Consider the following 20,217-nt stretch of genomic DNA (forward strand, 5'->3'; position numbering starts at 1 on the left):
TACTTGGATTATCATTAAATTAATTCAGTTTTCCTTCTTGGGGAGAGAGAATTGAAGGGATGAATGAGAGTTCCAGGTAATGCCCTCAATATTAAATTAATATTAATTAATTAATATTAATATCAATATTAATGAAGAATTCTGCCTCAGTTATGTCTGAATGGAGCGCCTCTTTACAAGGCCTTCTAAATCTGCTGCTATACTTAAGAGCAAGAGCTCAGATTTTTTTCTGTCCCTTTTATTTATTTCACAGTCCTGTGGTCCTGTCTAAACAATTATCACTTCTCTTTATGCCCCTTTGGCTCACTCATGCATTATTTCCTTTTCTGTGCCTAGCCAAATAAAGCAAATGTATGCATTTTAATCTCCTAAGGCAATGGTATCTTCTAGTATCTCCTTTCATGAATGCTGTCACTGTTGCTTGCTTTAAAAAATTAAGACTGGGTCTTCCCTTCTTAGCTAGGCAGGGCCTACTCAAAGCCAAATATTATCCACAACTGATCCCAGATATTCTACAACTGATGGACAAGGAAGATTTGGCCTGCGCCTATTCAGACCTTAGCTGCTCTACCCCTCATTAGGTAATATGATAGCACCTGTGCTCCTGGGGGCTCACCATGTTGTTGCCAAACTTAGTGTAGACACCTGATGGGCATAGCCCACTGTGGTTCAAATATCCAAGCTCAAACTATCTGCTGGTAAATGGAGTGTGCCATCATGCTCCCCGCCTTGTTGCTTGCTTTTTATCTTGCCCAAGACTCAGTGGCTTTTTTTTCTATGTGGGTATATGTGATAGATACATAATGATGCCCACACCTGTGGGGAAGGCAGGTAGGGAGAAATCTGCAGATTTCAGCACTTGGGCATATGGCTTCTTTATCTACTAGGCCATTTCGCTAATCACTGAGGAGACTGTGGCCAATCAGGCAAAATGCAAAAGTGCAGCAGGCAAAAAGTCTTTTTCCCTTGGCTCATCAAGGGTGATCTTTTTGCATCAAGGAGAGAATCAAACCCACTGCCTTAAGGCATCTATGCCTACCTGACTTGGGTGTTATGAGAATTACTTTCAAATTATCGAGGGCCTTTGGCTCCTGAATAAAAGCAGCTCTAAAAAGGCAAAACAATAATAAAATTAATGATTATCATCAATCTAACAACAGAGAAGTTAAATCATTTAAGCTGTTGATAGCAATTTAATATCCTTGGTGAGAACTCTCTTCAAAGAGCTGGAATAGTCTAGCAATTAAGAGCCCCTCCAATGTCCCATTGAGATCTATATTTGACTACACTTTGTTTAGAAAAGATAATTGCTTTTGGACTTCAGAATTATTTTTCCTTAGAGCACAACAACACAGGAAAGTCTTGAGATTTCACTGAAGCTCAAGAACTGAAGTTCACAAAGATTTAAAAAAAATATATTAAACCATGTATGTTCAAAACTGCCTCCTTCTATAAGAAACTTGCCCTTCTCTCCAATCTATAATAAACATCCCCAGGGGCAGCTAGGTGGCGCAGTGGACAGAGCACCGGCCCTGGAGTCAGGAGTACCTGAGTTCAAATCCGGCCTCAGACACTTAACACTTACTAGCTATATGATCCTGGGCAAGTCACTTAACCCCAATTGCCTCACTAAAAAAAAACACAAAAAACCCCCAAATCCCTGTATAATAATGACTCGCAGAATTTTATTGAGAGCCTAACATTTAAAAAGTGAAGTTATTGCTTTAAAAGTGCAGATACAGAAATATTCACTGGTCTCTGGCTTTCCAGAACAAAAAAGCAAACAACCAATTTTTTAAAAAGCTAGCTGTAGAAATCCTGACAGATAAAATTGTATTGATTGCATCAAGGCCCAAAATATCACAGAGCTTCCTGAATCAGATTTATAATCATTCAAAAGAGTTTGGCCTACCTATCTACATTTGAAACACCAAGTGAGAAAAGAATCCTTATTGTCCAAACTACAACATACAGTTGAACGGACAACCCACAGACTTCAACCATCTCTATGGGTGTCCTAAATAGACATTGCAGAGACAAGAAATTGGGCATATAATTGAATAGAGGGGAGATTGCTTTTGGGAAATTTCATGGTTTTTTTTAATGATCCAGGGGTTTCTTGCTGAAACAAAGGCCCATATTTTTTAATACCAACATGATTCCTATAATGCAATATGGTTAGGAGTCATGGAACCTTGTAGTTCCCAAAGAATTGAGTATCACACAATGGGTGAAGGAGAGGCCTTCATAATTTCAGTCTTTTCAGTCATGTCTGACTCTTTGGGACCCCATTTGGAGTTTTCTTGGCAAAGGTACTGGTGTGGTTTGTCATTTCCTTCTCCAGCTCATTTTACAGATGAGGAAACAGGCAAACAGGATGAAGTGACTTGCCCAAGATCACACAAACTAGTGAGTATCTGAGGTTATATTTGAACTCAGGTCCTCCTGACGTCAGGCCTGGCACTCTATCCACTGTATCACCTCATTGCCTTGATGGAGCATCGCATGCTGGCTTCGAGTATGCTATGGCACATTACAAATAAGGAATTACAAAAGAGTAGTAGGGTAAAGGATGACATCATGGAAATGAATGAACTGCTCAGAAGGGGAGAATGAGAGATTACAGATGCATTGCCCTGATATTCTTGATATGTCAGAAAGACTTGAAGAAGTTTGCCAGCATGTTGAATGGACCCCCAGTGATGACTTATTTGGGGATGTGGGCAAATTGCTGAGATATCACAAATCCATTTTTGTATTTGAATTTTGGAAACTTTGATTCCCTGAGATGTTAATTTAGGACTCCCTGTTACGGGCAAAATCTTTTCTCTTAAGATACAGTGAAAAAATAGTGAAAAGGTCAGTTAATAATCAATATATTGCCTCTGTCATTCCTATTCTCTCACTTATCTTCACTCTCTCCCAGTCTACTAGGAAAAACAAAATTCTTGCCTCTTGAGATGGATAGACTAATATAAATGTAAATTAGCTAGTCAGTGAATAAACAGCATATTGCCTTTGTCATTCCTACTCTTTCACTTATTTTCAATCTCTCCCTACCTTCTTGTTTCTTCTCTACTGCCTACAAACATTCCCAGGTCTCCCTCATCCTCAAAAAACTCTCAATTGATCCTTCCATCCCCTCTGGATATCATCCTGTATCTCTCCTCCTTTTGATGGCTAAATGCCCTGAGAAGGTGATTTATAATCAGTGCCTTCATTTCCTTTCCTCTTACTCTCTCCTTAGCTCTCTATAGTCTGGCTTCTGACCACATCATTCAACTGAAACTACTCACTTCAAAGTTTCCAATGTTCTTTAAATTACCAAATTAAATGGCCTTTTCTCAGTCCTCATCTTTCTTGACTCCTCTGCAGCCTTTGACATGCAGTTATTTCTTTCTCCTGGAAACTCTCTGTCCTCTAAGTTTTCACACTATTACTTGTTTTCCTCTAACCTGTCTGACCTCTTCTTAGTCTTCCTTGCTGGATCTTCCTTTAGGTCATGCTCATTAGCCATGGGTGTCCCCAGGGTTCTGTCCTGGGCTCTCTCTTTCCTCTCCCTCTATACTATTTCACTTGGTAATCTCACCAGCTCCCATAGATTGAGTTATTATCTCAATACTGATGATTCACAGATCTATTTATTCAGCCCTAACCTCTAGTCTTGTTTCTCCAATTGCTTATTGGACATTTCCAATTGGATGTCTCAAGGACGTCTTAAAGTCAACATGTCTAAAACTGAAAGCAGCATCTCCCCTCCCCCTGCCCAGATCTTCCCTCTAGTGACCTTCCCTATTGCCACTGAGGGGGCTATCAATCCTCCCAGTCACACAGTCTCATAACCTACGTGTAATCCTAACCCTCTTTCTCTCTTGCCCCTCCATATCCAATCTTTTGTCAAGTCTTGTTGATTCTACCTTCACAACATCTCTTATGTATACACCTCACTTCTCCTCTGACATTGCCACCACTCAAATCTAGGCCATCATCATCTCATTCCTGAACAATAGCCTTCTGGTTGATCCCTTCCACCTCAAGTGTCTCCCCATTCTAATCTATTCTCCACTCAGTTGTCAAAATGACCTCACTAAAGTGAAGGTCTGACTACATCACACAATCCCCTTCTCCCCCACTCAATAAACTTCAGTGGCTCCCCATCACCTCCAGGATCAAATAAAAAATCCTTTGTTTAGTATTCAAAATACATCATAAAGGGCAGCTAGGTGGCGCAGTGGATAAAGCACTGGCCTTGAATTCAGGAGGACCTGAGTTCAAATTCCGCCTCAGACACTTACTAGCTGTGTGACCCTGACAAAACAACAAAAAAACACAAAAAACAAACAAACAAAAATACACCAAAATACAGCATAACCTGGCACTCTCCTACTTTTCCAATCTTTTTATACTTTACACCTTCCTCTTCATACTCTTTGATCCAGTGACAGTGGTCTGTCTCTTGCATGAGACATTCCCTGTCCTGACCATGCATTTTTACTGGTTGGCCCCATTCCTGAAATTTTCTCCCTTTCTATCTCCATCTTCTGAATCTTCTAGTTTCTTTCAAAACCCAGCTAAAACCCTACCTTCTACCCTTCTCAATCCCCTTTCATTTATCTCTGTTGATTACCTACAATTTATTTTGTATATTCATGGTACATAATTGTTTGCATGTTGTCTTCTCATTAGGCTGTGAGCTTCTTGTGAGCAGAAATTGTTTTCTCCCTTTCCTTTGTATCCCTAGCAGTTAGCACAGTGCTTGGTACATAGTAGACTCTTTTTTCCCCCAGGCAATGAGGGTTAAGTGACTTGCCCAGGGTCACACAGCTAGTAAGTGTCAAGTATCTGAGGCCAGATTTGAACTCAGTTCCTCCTGAATCCAGGGCCCGTGCTTTATCCACTGTGCCACCTAGCTGCCCCCCCCCCCCAGTAGACTTCTTTTAAAAAAAATCTTTTCAAACCTTTTTTTGTTGTTTGTTTGGGGGTTTTTGTTTGTTGTTGTTATTGTTGTTTTGTGGGGCAATGGGGGTTAAGTGACTTGCCCAGGGTCACACTGCTAATAAGTGTCAAGTGTCTGAGGCTGAATTTGAACTCAGGTCCTCTTGAATCCAGGGTCAGTGATTTATCTACTGTGCCACTTAGCTGCCCCCATAGTAGACTCTTAATAAAGGCTTATTGACTAATTTATCCAGCATCACCCAATCAGTAGGTGTTAGTGTCAAAAACCCTGATACCAGTTTTCTGCCTAGCAACTATAAATGTAAATGTAAAATGCTGATCATCACCTTTATTCTCTTGCCCAAAGCAAGATTTATCCCCTTTTGCTTCTCTCAAGTGTTTTACCCAGCTTAGTTTAAGTGAATCAGGGAATGAAGTTTCTGTGAGACAGGAGATTGTTCCATAGCAAATAGATGTCAATATTAGGAAATATTTCTTCATCCTTAGCCTGATATTCCTTGGGCTAAATGTTTTTCTTTTCCATATCTATTACAGTCCCATGGATCTAAGTAACTCCTATCACTTCTCTTTAGACTCTTCCAGTTCATTTACATATGATTAGTAACCTTTCTGTTTTTGCTTAGTCAGGAGAGGCAAACACAGGCTTTCTCATCTTCCCCTTTAAAAATGCAGAAATATGTTTAATGTTATTATATATATTATATATAAATATAAATATATATAACCTGTATTAAATTACCTGCTGTCTAGGGGAGGGGGGAGGGAGAGGAGGGAGGGAGAAAAATCTGAAATTGGAAAGCTTGTATAAACAAATGTTTAGAACTATTTTTACATGTAACTGGAAAAAAATAAAATACTTTTATCAGAAAAAAAGGCATTGTTTCTGGCCCTTGTAATTGCTGATATCAACCTTTCACAAGTTGCTATGACTGCCACCAGATTTGTGCTTTCTCTGGAATTCTGTGAAGAATTTGGTATGTTGTGTGATATGATGGGGGCAATGAAGAACATTTTTGGGTCAGTTGCAGGGCCTAGCTCACTAGCTCCCCCTTTTGACTTTCCACAGCTTCCACCTCTTCTCAGACTTGGGCTTCCTCTCATCCAGATCCTGCCAGAGGAGAACAACTTTTCAACTTCTCTCCTGCCATGAGGTCTCTGAAATAAAAGCCCAGTCTTTTTCAGGCTTTCTATAGATTCTTTTTCGCTCCCAGGAACCACAGGCAGGCATGGAGAAGTTTTAGAATAACAAACAAAATTTTTAAAAATCACAAAGTGAAGTAAAAATCTAACCTTAGACTTTCATACCAGTGCAGAGGGAATAGATATAGAAGCCACGGGCAGCTAGGTGGCACAGTAGATAAAGCATTGGCCCTGGATTCAGGAGGCCCTGAGTTCAAATTCAGCCTCAGACCCTGACACTTACTAGCTGTGTGACCCTGGGCAAGTCACTTAACCCCAAATTGCCTGACCAAAAAAAAAAAATAGACATAGAAGCCTCTGGGCTCTTCACTATTGACTGATCCCTTTTTAAGCTAGCGCTTCTCCCCAGAGTCAGCTGAACCTAATTGAATGGTAGTTAGGCTTCCGGATGGCACTGGGTGCAGTTGGGGAAAGCTGCTATGTTTCTCATTTCTTCCAGAACCTATTTCCCAATCTTGCCTCCAAGGGAAGAGCCCCTGGTTTACCAAAGAAACAGAATCTGGCACCTCAGATGTTTTTTTCATTGACATCAGGCCTTCCTGGAAGGACTTAAAGGGACCATCTTTTGTCTTTTTGTGTGTGTGTGTCCCCAGCCTACCACAGTGCCTGGCACATAGCTGGGGGTTAATAAATGCTTTTTGACTGACTAACCCAAATCCTTCTAGCTAGAGAAGAGTGACAAATTGTAAGGCAGGGTTTTGACACCACAATTAAATGGGTAATTGAAAGAAACATAGGGCAAAGTATAGAGTAATACAAAGAGGAAAAAGACTAAGTATGATTACAGCCTAAAAATAATTAGAAGTCTACAAGAAATCATGACTATAAACAATACATGGGAGGTATAAGAAGCCTCATAAGAACTCATGCAAAGTGAAGTAGAACCGGGAAAACAATATGCCTGATAACTACAACAATACAAATTGAAACTGAATGTTGCATGATAGAATCATTGATTTTGGTACCGAAGAAGAAAAATGAAGACAAACTTCCCTTCCTTCTTTGCAGAGGTGAGGAAGTATGAAAAATGGATGTGGAACAGCACACATTTACATGATTGAACTGGATTTATGTGTTATATAGTTTTGTTGAACTGCTTCTGCCTTTCCTTTTTGTTTTTTGCTAAAAGGATGATCGTGGGCTGGGGGAGAAAGGAGAGATATGTAGAGAAATTAGAGTGGTGTAAAAAACAAGAGCTATCAATAAAACTTTGAAAAAGAATTGGAAGAAATAGGAATACATCTTAGGGGTTCTTTCTTTCCAAAAGTGCTAAAAAGAATGTTCATAAGTTGTTTAACTTTAACTGATGATTTTATTTTATAGAGAAAACATTCCTGTTTTTATTTTTAGAAGATTGTCTCAATGGCAGAACCAGCAGGTAGATTTGGGGCGGGGGGCAGGGGAAGGGGGAAAGGTAACACATAGGATACAATTAACAGAAACTGGTACTTGCATTTTTTTTTTTGCAGGGCAATGAGGATTAAGTGACTTGTTCAGGGTCACACAGCTAATAAGTGTCAGGTGTTTGAGACCAGATTTGAACTCTGATCCTCCTGAATCCAGGGCCAGTGTATTATCCACTGAGCCACCTAGCTGCGCTCCACCCCACCCCTGCCCCGTACATGCAATTTTTAACCTTGCAAAAGGCACACAAGTGCCATGACTTGGCTCTGATGAATGGCAATGCGTGCTGAGGGAGTCAGGAGGAGAGGCCATAAATTTCAGCAAAATCACTTTCCAAGTAAGACTGTAATTCTTTATTGCCACCTGTTGTCAGGATAGTGAAATTGCAAGAACTAATTTTGTTAATTGAAATTAACCTCCCTAAGTACTTAGTCTTCCAAATAAATATCATTAATAAGCTGCTGACCTTCATTCTGTTCATCTGTTTATCTTTCCTACTCCCTCAAACCACCACTACCCATCCAATACAACAACTGGATAGGTAGAACTTGCAAAATGGAAGATTCACTTTACAGGTTTTATTAGAAAGACGAATTCCTTTAAATTCTTTCCCTACCCCAAGCTCTTCCTAAATACTTTGGAATACTCATGCACAAATCAGGGCAGATTCAGATAAATTCAATTCATCAAGCAATTATTAAGTGCATATTAAAACCCCCAAATGGGGTTGTAAAGTCAGACACAACCGAAATGACTAAACAACTACCACAACAATGATGGTAGAATATCAGTGATAAGTGTTGGGGACACAAAGGCATTGAATGAAACAGACCCTGACCTCAAAGAGTTTATATTATACTGTGGGGTATCCAGCATGTAATCATATAAGTAAAAATATAGACGAAAGAATACAAAGTAATTTTAAGTGGTAGATGGCACTAACAACTCAGAGCGATCAAGAAAGGAAGCATTAATAAAGGAAGAAAAAGGGCAGCTAGGTGGCACAGTGGATAAAGCACCAGCCCAGGATTCAGGAGAACCTGAGTTCAAATCTGGCCTCAGACACTTAACACTCACTAGCTCTGTGACCCTGGGCAAGTCCCTTAACCCTCATTGCCCTGCAATAAATGAATGAATGAATAAACAAACAAAAATAAATAAATAAAGTAAGAAAGAAAAAAAGACCTTGAACAAAAGGTTTGAGTGGTGCTTTGAAGACAATTAAGGATTTTAAATGGCAAAGAGACAGTACAATTGAGTTGTGTGGGTGGGGTCAGATGGGGGCAGCATTCTGTAGAAAAGCAGGAGGCAGAAGACAGAGATGCCCCTTAAGTTCTTTGATAGAGTATCACAAGAGTAGCCTTGGAGAAATTTTGCATTCAGAGAACACCTGAAAATTAGCAATTTTGTAGAGCATTCCTATTTTCTTTCTGGTGGTGGAAACATGTAGTTGAACACAGATGGGGTTGAGGGGAGTTGTTTTTAAATGGAAAGCTTTACAAGCAGTCAGACTGGCCACAGTTTGATAAACATCCAAATAAAAAAAAATCCTTCCTCCTATGGATCCTTTCCAAAGAACAAGAAGGTGGGGGTATTTTGTTTTCTTTGCTTTGGCTAGTATGCTAATTTCCCCAGGTTGAAATATGCCAGTGCTAACTGGAAGCCAGAGATGCTTGAAGCCACTTGTACCATTCCTTTGACCTATAAATTCCTTTCAAAGTTTGGCTTTATATCATTTAAAAAATAAGTAGCATTCAGAAGAAAACATTTTAAATTACAGCCACTTGGTGCATTCAAAATAGAACTCAGAATCCACAATGCTCCCATCAGATTTGAGGGTAAATGGATACATTTGTGAAACCAAGAAATTAATGGCAGTGATGAGAACCAAGCACATAGGGAGAATTAGGCCTTCTTTGGTTCATTTTTCTCTCTGGGCTTGTTATGGTCTTTCATTCGGTAAGAACTCTATCTTATCACTGCAAAATCAGGCTAAATTTGAGGATGCTCAAATGGAATCAGGCTTTGTTCCTGTTCAATACATTTCATATTTCATATTTCATTTATTTCCTTCCTTCCTTCCTTCCTTCCTTCCTTCCTTCCTTCCTTCCTTCCTTCCTTCCTTCCTTCCTTCCTTCCTTCCTTCCTTCCTTTCTCCTTTCTCCTTTCTTCTTTCTTTCTTTCTTTCTTTCTTTCTTTCTTTCTTTCTTTCTTTCTTTCTTTCTTTCTTTCTTTCTTTCTTTCTTTCTTTCTCCTTTCTTTCTTTCACCTTCCTTCCTTCCTTCCTTCCTTCCTTCCTTCCTTCCTTCCTTCCTTCCTTCCTTCCTTCCTTCCTTCCTTCCTTCCTTCCTTCCTTCCTTCCTTCCTTCCTTCCTTCCTTCCTTCCTTCCTTTCTTTCTTTCTTTCTTTCTTTCTTTCTTTCTTTCTTTCTTTCTTTCTTTCTTTCTTTCTTTCTTTCTTTCTCTCTTTCTCTCTTTCTCTCTTTCTCTCTCTCTCTCTCTCTCTCTCTCTCTCTCTCTCTCTCTTTCTTTCTTTCTTTCTTTCTCTCTCTCTTTCTCTCTTTCTTTCTCTCTTTCCTTTCTCAGGTTCTTTACACAAAAATCACTTGTCATTAACCCTAGGCATGGTGTAGGCTGTGTAAGCTGATCCTCCCATAGCTGGCATAATTTGAAGAGCAAACAAAGACCTGTTTATCTCCAAATATATTCTCACTCACTGACAGTCTCTCATACACGTACCAGCCTACTATAATGCTTGAAATTCCCACTGTTTATGTCACTGTGTCTCCAGGAGATACTGTTATTTAAATGCAAGTGTGTTGCTGAGGGAGAGTAATACATGAACCTATCAGTACTGAGAATAACCCCCTTGCTACTGGCTCCAACTGGAGCCTCCAATCCCATACTATAGTTCCTTCCCTGAGTCCTTGGCTCCTGACTGGTGAGAGTTCACCATAAATAAGTGGCCCCTAGAGCCATCTTCTTGCTCCTGTGCCTCATCTTCTGATTCTGACTAGGCAATCCAACTCTTAGTCTGAGGCCCCAAGCTCCTGATTAATAAGTTCACCATACCTATAATGACCATGATGCAATCAGCCATCTTTCTCCTCACCACCATTCCCTTTCTAGTTTTTGATGTGGGAATGGTAATCAAATCAATACTGCTATTCCTAGAAAGAATGTATTTGTCACTTGTCATGTGATTCCACTTATCATCCTGTGACTTCCCAGACCAAAAACATCCCTCCCTGGCCATGACTCTCCTCTGTATGTTGGCTTCTCTTATTAGAATGTAAGCTCTTTGAGGCCAAGGACTGCACTGGGTTTTGTTTTGTTTTTTTAATATTTGTATCCCCATCATTTAATACAGTTTAGCACATTGTAAATATTTAATAAATGCTCCCATACTCATTTAGCTCATTAGTTATCACGTAGCACATAACAGGGTTGGGATATGAATTGATTGAGATAAAAAATAGGGCAGATAAGTTCTGTTAGGTTTGCAGGATCATGGGGTCTTGAGACACACCTGGATGAAGCCCTGAAATGAGGTGATCCTGGTCAGTCATAGAGCAGAATGGAGCATTTTGTGACTACACTTAATGGGAAATTTGAGAGCACATTGCTTACTTTGAAATTTTTTCTTAGGCTAGTTAGGCTATAGAGCTGTCATTAGATTCTCAAAACAAAAAACAAAGTCCTTGAACCCAATATTAATTAGGAAGCTAACGGTCAAATGACATTTTCCTTTATGGGGTTCACAGACAAAAATGTCCTTTATAGTATTGTTTGTGCAGACAGTTGAGAGAGCAGAACAACTTGTGTTGTTCTTTTTTCTGGCCTCTATATTATTAGATAAATACCTTTTCCTGTATATAAACACATACACACAGACATTCATTAGTTATGTAATGCACTTATTTCCCCCTTGTTGTTATTTTATGTTCTTTAGGCATCTTGATATTGTCTCCCCTTTTAGATTTTTATTTCTTCAAGGGTGGAGACTGTATTAACTATTACTTCATACCCACCACAATCTTGCCCTTCAGCCCCACAGTGCAGCAGCTTAAGGACTGATCTAAACCTTAGCCCATGACTCTGTGTTCTAAGAGCACTGCCCACAGATCTCTGACAGTGTCCACAGAGTGTGTTTGTGGAGGGGCAGCGTTGTTGCCCTCTATGATGTAGATCTTCTATTAGTCATAAAAGTTCATCATTCAAAAAGACAAGGGTCTTGGCATTCTATAATTTTGTGAAAAGGCATTTGCTCTCCCTCTTTGATCTTGAATCACAGCTCTCAAATTCAGTGATTTATTTTAACAAGAATGAACTTAAAAAAAATACAAACAGGATCAGTAGGATCAAGGGAAAGGAAATAAAATGGGGAAAGGGAAATTATAATACCCAAAAAAATACCACCGCCCAGGAATCAGCTGAAAATACGCAGCAGAACACCTGTCGCTTTCTAGCTTCCACCTAGAATGCCCAATTCTCCCCCAAACCTAGAAACACCCCACACTGCCCCAGCCAATGGGATGGCCGCTCTGACAGTCACATGACTGCCCTCACTAGGCTTCCAATCATTATAATTTTGCCAGGCCCATGTAGGTGTCGGTGAATGGTGATGACGTGAGGTGCCAGAGCCCTGGCAACAGCTACAACCAGTGGGTGGAGCACCGTGGGGTTTGCAGAGCCCCAGGCTAGTGTGCACCAAGGCATAAAACCCTCAAATAACAATTAATTCTTTACATATATGTACCTATAAAGACACATTTACATAATATATTATATACATGTATAGTATGTGTGAAAAACACATGTAGACATAGAAAATATATAATATAGATTTACATATTGTATTGTGATAAAACACAAATTATATATAAAACATGAATATATATGTGTGATATACCTGTGCATATATAAACATATTATAGAATATACATGAACATTTCTTATGTGATAGGCACACATACAGACACATATACATAATATATAATATAGCACACATATATGTGTGTAGATACACACATGTTTATAATATACATGTATATATCCTTTGTGGTATGTACATATACAGATATATACATAATATATACTATGTTTGCATGTGTGTGTAATATATAAACAAACAGGGTATAGATAAATACTGTTATATACATGCCTATATTATGTGATGTATACATATATTTAATACACACGAATATATTATATTGTGGTATATACATATACAAATATATTCACATAATGTATCACATGCATACATATATTTGTATTATATACACATGTATATATGCTATTTTATACAATTACACGCATATGTTATAGTGTGGTATGTACACACACATAATATATTGTATAAATACACCTATATGTGATATATACAAATACATACATAATTTAATATAAATGCATATATTATGCATGTCTTATACACATATAATAAACACTCATACATTATAGATCCTTGCATGTATTAATTATAGCAGAATTTCATTACTGAAGGATTAGTTACTCTTCATAGTTCTATTCCCAGAGGTATCTCAATCTAAATTGCACTAAATATTTTAGATGTGGATTTATCTGGTTTTGTAGTGGGGCAAGGTTATATAGCAGTGCAGTGGTGTGTGTTGTAATGGATCTAGGGCTGGTATTTGAGTCAGGAAAACCTAAGTTCAAGCCCTATTTCTGACACATACTAGTTGTGCAATGACAATAACAACCTTTCAGTACTCTAGGCAGCTCTCCAAGGTGCAGAAATGTAGCTCATCTTCATGGGTTGCAGGAATTTCTATACTCAAAGTTTCTAACACCAATGATGATGGTGATGATGAGATGGTATTTTTTGTTTCTATAATCCTGGCAATTATCTCATAAGGTAATACAAATGTTTAGGAAAAGATTTACCATTCTTATAAGTTATATAATTCATAGGACTATAAATTTAGAGATGGAAGGGACATTGGAATCTATCTATCTATCTAGTCCAATCCCTTCATCTTATAGAAGTGGAACTGAGACCAAGAGGTTAAATGATTTGCCCAAGGTGACACCAGTGACAGAGTCAGCATCTGAACCCAGGTCTAGGATTCCAGATCTGGGACTTTTTCTGTTATGCTACAATTGCCTCACCGGAGGGAGTAGGAATCTTTAATTAAAGCCTATGCTTCTTTCTATCTTCAAGTGCTCATTATAAAGGAATCATTTCTTTCAAATAGATAGTTTGGGTGACAGTCCAATTTTTAAAAATGAGAAAAGGTGCTATAGTAGATATTTCCAATTGGGAGGCTACTTTTCTATCTTTGTGGACAAAGTAAGTATTTGGGGAGGGAGAGAAGGTAGGGATATTTTTAAATGGATCCATGTACTGTTCAATGGGCAGTATTCCCTTTGATGAAAACACTTAAATAGGTGTTAGGCAATTTCTTCACTGTGAAAATGGTGCAGATGTTTTGAAAAAACAATTTTTTGAAAGGGACACTATCTTGTCAAAATTCAAAAGCAAAAGCTTTCCCCATCCCCCCTCCACCCCAAAAAAGTATCTGGAGCTTCTCTAGCAATAGAAAAGGCTAGACTTCCATGTTGTGAATCCATTTCCTGCAAAGTTACATTCTTAGTGTTCATATGGCATTTTGGAGGCATTCTTAAAAGAATTATGATAATAACTAAGCACATATATACATGTATAGGTCATAACACAAATCGAGTTACCTAAGGAAATTAGAATGTTCTCTTCTCATTTATATCATTTGCTAGTAGTGCCCCACTCATCTAAATGCTGTCAGGGAGAATTGTTCCGCTTAAGTGAATTCTCCAGATAACTGAACTTCTTAATGGATATTTTGTTCAGGAATCTTTCTCACACAGATTACTTACTTCTTAGTCTCTTTATATGGAGTTATACTGAGCATAATTTAGCCATTTCCAGTGACTAAGTATCATTATGAACATCAGTCAGGTCTCTGGCTTTGTAGTGCTATGACACTCTCAGAAGCTACTGAGGTATACTAAGGGCTATTTGCCTCCAAACTAGATGGTCTCAGACTGTGGTACTTTTTGAAGTTTGAAAAAAAAAAAGAATTTATCTGCTTCCTAACCCTGGGCAAACCATTTAACCTCTGTGCATCCATTTCCTCATCTGTAAAATAAGGATAATAATAGTACTTACCTCCCAGCTTTGTTGTGAGGACCAAATGAGATAATAATTGTAAAGTACTTAGTGCAGTGTCTGGCACATAGTAAACACTATATAAATGTTAGCAATCATCGTCGTCGTCGTTGTTATTGTGATTATTCCTCCCTCTTAGCTGTCATTTTCTGTCAATATCATTGAACTAAGAATTTTTCTTCTTCTGCCAGTCTTCTGATTTCTTTTGATATGCCATGGGATGGGGATACCACTTAACCAGGACTATTGGAGCTGTCTCTCCAGTGAGAATAAAACTCTGAATGAGATCTGAGGTTCTCAACATGTGTGAGCTATGGTGCACAAACCTCATGCTTATTTGGATTGTATAGGTCCCTCTCAAGGTACAGGAGCATGATGCAGTGGAAAGAATATTGGATTTGAAGTCAGAGGAGCTGGGTTCAAACCTTAGCTCTACTATTTACTACCTAAGTGACCTTGGTCAAATTATTTAATCACTCTGGGGTTCAGATGAGAGGACTGGACTAGCTTTGTGGCCTCAGCTCCAGTGCAGCAATAAATCTATATTATGATCTTTCCTGGTTCTTGTCTCTTCTAAATAGTTGAAGTTGACAGCTAAGTGACCTCTGGTTGTATGAGATAATGCTATACTTGGTTTCCAAGTACATCTTAGTTGAAGAAGAGATAATTATGTTTTACTTTATGGGAGCAGTAGAAAAAGATGTGGCTGGTACCTGGAGCAAGGGGACAGAATTTATAAGTGTGTACAAGGCAAAGTAGAAATTCTATGGCAATTTTTAAAAAGTTACAGTGGAGGGGTGGCTAGGTGGCACAGTGGATAAAGCACTGGCCCTGGATTCAGGAGTACCTGAGTTCAAATCTGGCCTCAGACACTTGACACTTACTAGCTGTGTGACCCTGGGCAAGTCACTTAACCCCCATTGCCCTGCAAAAAAACCCCCAAAAAACAAAAAACAAGCTACAGTGGAATCTCATAAAAGTATTACATAGAAGGTAGTTACATCCTTTGTTGTTGTTGTCAAACCATTCAGTCATGTCTAACTCTTTGTGACCCCATGGATCACATCACACCAGAGCATTCTATCTTCCAATATCTCCCAACATCTATCCAAGCTCATGTTTATTGCTTTCATGATGCTATATATCCATCTCATCCTATGCCATCCTCTTCCTTTGTCTTCAATCTTTCGCAACATCAGGGGCTTTTCCAAAGAGTCCCATCTTCCCATGATGTGGCCAAAGTATTTAAGCTTCAGCTGCAGTATTTAACCTTACAATGAATAGTCTGAATTGATTTCTTTTACATATCGACTGATTTGATCTCCTTGATGTTTAAGGAACTCTCAAAGGTTATCTCCAACATCAAAATTTGAAAGCATTGATTCTGCAGAACTCAGTTTTCCTTATAGTTCAGCTCTCACAGCCATATATTGCTACTAGAATACCTAGAGTTTTGACCATACACACCTCTGTCAGCAAGGTAATGCCTCTGCTTTTTAGTATGCTGTCCAGATTTGCCATATCTTTCCTTCCAAGGAGCAAGCATCTTTTAATTTCATGGCTGCAGTCACCACCTGCAGTGATTGTTGAGCCCAAAAATATATAGTCAGACACTCCTTTCATTTCATCTCTCTCTATTTGCCAGGAAGTAACGGGACCAGTTGCCACGATCTTAATTTTTTGTGTGATTTATTTTTGCTATTAAGCTTCAAGCCACCTTTTATATTCTCCTATTTCACTCTCCTCAAAAGGCTTCTTAATTCTTCACTTTCTGCCATCAGAGTGATATTGTCTGCATATCTGAGATTGTTATTTCTCCTGGCAACATTAATTCTGGTTTTTGATTGGTCCAGCCCGTCATTTTGCATGATGTACTCTGCATATAGTCAAACAAATAAGGTTTATAGCATTGTCATGCTCCCTTTCCCATCTTAAATCAATCAGTTCTTCTATGTTTGACACTGTTTCTTTTTACCCACATACAGGTTTCTTTGTAGACAAGTAAGATGATCTGGTACTCCCATTACTTTGGGGACTTGCCATATTTTGTTGTGATACCCATAGTCAAAGACTTTTGTCTAGTCAATGAAGCAGAAGTAGATGTGTTTTTCTAAAACACTCTTGCTTTTTCCATAATCCAGCAAATATTGGCAATTTGGTCTCTGCTTCTTTGAAAACCAGCCTGCTCTTATTGTAATTCTTGGTTACATATTTCTGAAGTCTAGCTTGGATAATCTTAAGCATAACTTTGCTGGTGTGTGAAATGAGTGAAATTGTTTGATAATTTGAGCATTCCTTGGCCTTGCCCTTCTTTAGGATTGGGACAGAAACGGATCTTTTCCAATCCAGTGGTAACTGTTGAGTTTTCCAAATGTGCTGACATTTTGAATACAACACTTTAATAGCATCATCTTTTTGGATTTTAAATAGCTTAGTTGTGTGATGAGTCAAATCTAATTGTATAGTCACCTTATTCCTGACCCAATTGTAGGGAAGACTAGCGAGGGTTTACTTGTTTATTTTTTTTTGGGGGGGGGCAATGGGAGTTAAGTGACTTGCCCAGGGTCACACAGCTAGTAAGTGTCAAGTATCTGAGGCCAGATTTGAACTCAGGTCCTCCTGAATCCAGGGCCAGTGCTTTATCCACTGCACCACCTAGCTGCCCCTGGGCTTTACTTATAAATTAGAAGCTTTAGTACCAAGTTTGGCATTAAGCATTTATTAGTGAAAAAGAGAACACCTGTGTCAGAAAGCCAGGAAAAGACCTAGCACCCTCCACTTCACCCACCAATAGCCTGTTTGGGAACCAGACGGAGAGAGGAAAACAGCACTTCCTGCCTCCCCCACTTCAATCAGCTTAAAGCTGATTGGTTAGCGTTATCCAAATCCGTTGGTTCACTGGACTTGAGGGTGGTCTCGTTGTTGAGTTCAAAGTCCTCAGTTCTTGAGGGCTGGCCAGGTGTGGTTTCAATTTAATTAGCTTTAAGTGGGTTAATCAGCAAAGTCAATCACTCTCAGTTAGTCTCACTTAATTCAATCAATCTAAATCAACCTCCTCTGGTTGGGACCTTTGGGCTTTGACTAAAAACCCATTATTTCTTACAGTTAGAATTCCATCACCTCCACTAGTATTATTGTTAACAATGTTTCCTAAGGCCCATTTGACTTCATTCTCCAGAATGTCTGGCTTTAGATCAGTTCCACACCATTGTGATTATTGGTGATGTTAAGATCTTTCTCGTATGGTTCTTCTGTATATTCTTGCCACTTCTTCGAGTTCTGTTAAGTCCCTACCATTTTTGTCTTTATCATGCCTATTTTTGAATGAAACATTGCTTGATATCTCTAATTTCCCTGAACACATATTTGTTTTTCCCATTCTATTGTTTTCTTCTATTTCTTTGCATTGTTCATTCTAGAAAACTTTATCACTCTTTGCTATTCTCTGGAATTCTGCATTCAGTTGGGTAGATCTTTCCCTTCCTCCTTTCCCTTTTGCTTTCCCTTCTTTCATCAGCTATTTTAAAGCCTCATCAGATAACCATTTTGCTTTCTTGTTCTTTGTTTTCCTTTGGGAGTTTTGTTGCTGTGTCCTCTACAATACTCTAAACCTCTGTCCATAGTTCTTCAGAAACTCTATCTACCAGGTCTAATCCCCTTATCACTTCCACTTCATATTCTCCTAGATCACTTCCTTGTTGTGGCAGAGAAGCTTGTATAGCTCAATAAAACTGTGAACTATGTTCTATAGGGTTACCTGTGACAGACAGGCCATAGTAGAGAGTTCTGAAAAAAAGTTATCCCCTGGAGAAGGAAATGGCACATCACTCCAATATCTTAGCAAAAAAACAACTCATGGACAGTATTAAAATGATAAAAGAGATAACATCAGAAGATGAGCCCCTTGGGTTGGGAAGCGTCCAATATGCTACTGGGAAAAAGTGGAGGAAAACAAGAAATTATAGTACTAATGAAGAAACTGGGTCAAAGCCAAAAGGAAGTTGAGCTAGAGATGTGTCTGGAAATTAAAGGAAAGTCCAAAGCTGTAAAGATCAATATTGCATAGGACCATGGAAACTAAGAGCTATTAACCAAGGTAAGATGAATGTGGTCAAATAGAAGATGAAGAATTTAAACATTGATATCTTGAGTATTAGTGAACATTAGTGGACAGGAATGGGTGAATTTAATTCAGATGATCATTACATATACTACTATGGTCAAAAATCCCTTAGAAAAAATGGAATAGCTCTCATGGTCAATAAAAGAGTGAGAAAAGCAATACTGGGGTATAATCTTAAAAATGACAGAATGATATCTATTCAAATCTAAGACAAACCATTAAAGATAACAGTAATACATGTCTATGATCCAACCATAGATGTCAAAGAGGCCAAAGCTCATCAGTTCTATGAAGACTTACAATATCTTTTGGAAATAACACCCAAAAAAGTAGTATAGGGCATTGGAATGCTAAAGTAGGAAATCAAAAGATAATTGGAGGGGCAGCTACATGGCACAGTGCATAAAACACTGGCCTTGGACTCAGGAGGACCTGAATTCAAATTCGGCCCCAGTCACTTGACACTTACTAGCTGTGTGACCCTGGGCAAGTCACTTAACACCAATTGCCTCACCCCCACCCCCCTAAAAAGATAATTGGAATAACAGGCAAGTTAGGCCTTGGATTACAAAATAAAGCGGGGAAGAAACTAATAAAGTTTTTCAACAATCCAAAAGGTGACTCCACACATAGACCAGATGGTCAATGTCAAAATCAGATAGATTGATACCTCCAAAAAATGCCGTAAGACAACTCCTGGAGCAGTAGAACACACAAAAGAACAGAGTAAGACCATTTTCCAGTCAAAGACAGCTTAGAAGTTTGGTAGGAGGGGTCTATTATACCAGGGTGAGAGAGGAGCTCAGTGTGCAGCACAGATCCAGCCCCAGGCAGGCTGTACCTCCAGAGCCTCAGAATCTTCAGCATCAGTGGCTTCTTCTGAATACTGACTCATGGACCAGTGAAGGGGTCCAATGGTTACCTAGTGGAAATAGTGGGGGTCTCTACAGGAGCAGAGGCAGAGCACATTGCCCAGGAAGCAGACTTGAGTAGCAGAGACCCATTAGGGGAGGGGCACAGGCACACCAAGCTTGCAGACCACAGAGAATCAGATTTCCATTAAAATTCTCCTCCTAGGTTAAAGAGCAAGCAGGTCCATGGTTACTTACAGACCAGGTGGGCTGAGAATGAGTCTCTCCTTAAATCATACCACTTAGGACCCCCTGTATCTTGGGACAGTGCATCCTGGAAGTAGTGTTCCATGTTAAGAAGCAGTTAAAAGCCAACAAATAGGCAGGCAGGATGATCAGGCAGAGAAAGCAGTGGACCATCAAAAGTTTCTTTGGTGACATGGCAGGTCAAAATACACCCTCAGAAGAAGATAATAACAAAGTCAAAGCTCCTACATCCAAAGCTTTAAAGAAAAA

The 20,217-nt window shown here is 39.0% G+C and overlaps 1 protein-coding gene across 1 annotated transcript in view; it reads left to right on the forward strand.

Annotated features, from left to right (window-relative positions):
* PDE11A (phosphodiesterase 11A) overlaps positions 1 to 20,217 on the forward strand; it is a 487,311-nt gene that overhangs the window by 186,253 nt on the left and 280,841 nt on the right. The window lies entirely within an intron of this gene.

This window comes from Dromiciops gliroides, chromosome 3, assembly GCF_019393635.1.
Source record: "Dromiciops gliroides isolate mDroGli1 chromosome 3, mDroGli1.pri, whole genome shotgun sequence".
Classification (NCBI taxonomy): Eukaryota; Metazoa; Chordata; class Mammalia; order Microbiotheria; family Microbiotheriidae; genus Dromiciops; species Dromiciops gliroides.